This window comes from Schistocerca americana, chromosome 5, assembly GCF_021461395.2.
Source record: "Schistocerca americana isolate TAMUIC-IGC-003095 chromosome 5, iqSchAmer2.1, whole genome shotgun sequence".
Lineage (NCBI taxonomy): Eukaryota > Metazoa > Arthropoda > Insecta > Orthoptera > Acrididae > Schistocerca > Schistocerca americana.
In genome coordinates this window covers 753,955,687-753,958,159 of record NC_060123.1, presented here as the reverse complement: position 1 = coordinate 753,958,159, position 2,473 = coordinate 753,955,687, and positions in this window count along the sequence as shown.

The window sequence follows — 2,473 nt, the reverse complement described above, 5'->3', positions numbered from 1 at the left end:
TTCATAGCCAATGTGAAGGTCCAAGTAATACATTGAACCTGCAGTGATGTATCGGAAACTAATACTGGTCTCACAGGGAGTGTTCAAAACACCGACTGTAAGAAGAGTCTCTATTCTTGTACTTAAGGTGGCATTGTGCCTTTTGTATTTAATTCCGATGCGATTTCTGTGTTTCATAGTCAATGTGAAGCTCCAAGCAATTCTTTGAACCTGCAGTGGTGTATCGGAAACTAATACTGGACTCACAGGGATTGCTGAAATCACCGACTGTAAGACGAGTCTCTTTTCTTGTACTTAAGGCGGCCTTGTGCCTTTTGTATTTAATTCCGATGCGATTTCTGTGTCTCATAGTCAATGTGAAGGTCCTAGGAATACTTTGAACCTGCAGTGGTGTTCGGAAACTAATACTGCTCTCAGAGGGTATGCTCAATGCACCGACTGTAAGAAGTGTCTCTATTCTTGTACTTAAGGCGGCATTGTGCCTTTTGTATTTAATTCCGATGCGATTTCTGTGTTTCATAGTCAATGTGAAAGTCCTAGGAATACTTTGAACCTGCAGTGGTGTATGGAAACTAATACTGCTCTCAGAGGGAATGCTTAAAGCACCGACTGTAAGAAGTGTCTCTATTGTTGTACTTAAGGCGGCATTGTGCCTTTTGTATTTAATTCCGATGCGATTTCTGTGTTTCATAGTCAATGTGAGGGTCCAAGCTATACTTTCAACCTGCAATGGTGTATCGGACACTAATACTGGTCTCACAGGGAATGCTCAAAGCACCGACTGCAAGAAGAGTCTCTATTCTTGTACTTAAGGTGGCATTGTGCCTTTAGTATTTAATTCCAATGCGATTTCTGTGTTTCATCATCAACGTGAAGGTCCAAGGAATACATTGAACCTGCAGTGGTGTATCGGAAACTAATACTGGTCTCACAGGGAATGCTCAAAGCACCGACTGTAAGAAGAGCCTCTATTCTTGTACTTAAGGCGGCATTGTGCCATTTGTATTTAATTCCGCTGCGATTTCTGTGTTTCATCGTCAATGTGAAGGTCCAAGGAATATATTGAACCTGCAGTGGTGTATCGGAAACTAACACTGGTCTCACAGGGAATGCACAACTCACCGACTGTAAGACGAGTCAGTAATCTTGTAATTAAGGCGGCATTGTGCCTTTGGTATTTAGTTCTGATGAGATTTCTGTGTTTCATCGTCAATGTGAAGGTCCAAGGAATACATTGAACCTGCAGTGGTGTATCGGAAACTAATACAGGTCTCACAGGAAATGATTAAGGCACAGACTCTAAGAAGTCTCACTCCTCTAGCACTTAAGGCGGCATTGTGCCTTTTGTATTTATTTCCGATGTAATTTCAGTATTTCATCGTGAATGTGTATGTCCAAGGAATACATTGAACCTACAGTGGTGTATCGGAAACTAATACTGGTCTCACAGGGAATGCTCAAAGCACCGACTGTAAGAAGAGTCTCTATTCTTGTACTTAAGGCGGCATTGTGCCTTTTGTATTTATTTCTGATGCGATTTCTGTGTTTCATAGTCAATGTGAAGGTCCAAGGAATACTTTGAACCGGCAATGGTGTATCGGAAACCAATACTGCTCTCAGAGCGAATGCTCAAAGCACCGACTGTAAGAAGTGTCTCTATTCTTGTACTTAAGGCGGCACTGTGCCTTTCGTATGTAATTACGATGCGATTTCTGTGTTTCATGGTCAATGTGAAGGTCCAAGGAATGCATTCAACCTGCAGTGCTGTATCGGAAACTAATACTGGTTTCACAATGAATGCTCAAAGCACCGACAGTAAGAAGAGTCTCTATTCATGTACTTAAGGCGGCATTGTGCCTTTTGTATTTAACTCCGATGCAATTTCTGTTTTTTATCGTCAATGTGAGGGTCCAAGGAATACTTTGAACCTGCAGTGGTGTATCGGAAACTAATACTGGTCTCACAGGGAATGCTCTAAACACCGACTGTAAGAAGAGTCTCTATTCTTGTACTTAAGGCGGCATTGTGGGTTTTGCATTTAATTCCGATGCGATTTCTGTATCTCATAGTCAATGTGAAGGTCCAAGGAAAACCTTGAACCTGCAGTGGTGTATCGGAAACTAATACTGGTCTCACAGGGAATGTTCAAAGCACCGACAGTTAGAAGAGTCTCTATTCTTGCAATTAAGGCGGCATTGTGCCTTTTGTATTTAATTCCGAAGCGATTTCTGTGTTTCATCGTCCATGTGAAAGTCGAAGGAATACATTGAACCTGCAGTGGTGTATCGGAAACTAATGCTGGTCTCTCAGGAATGGATCAAAGGATGGACTCTAAGAAGTCTTAATCTTCTTGCATTAAGGCGGCATTCTGTCTTTTGTATTTAATTCCCATGTAATTTCAGTGTTTCATCGTCATTGTGTATATCCAAGGAACACATTGAACCTGCAGTGGTGTATCGGAAACTAATACTGG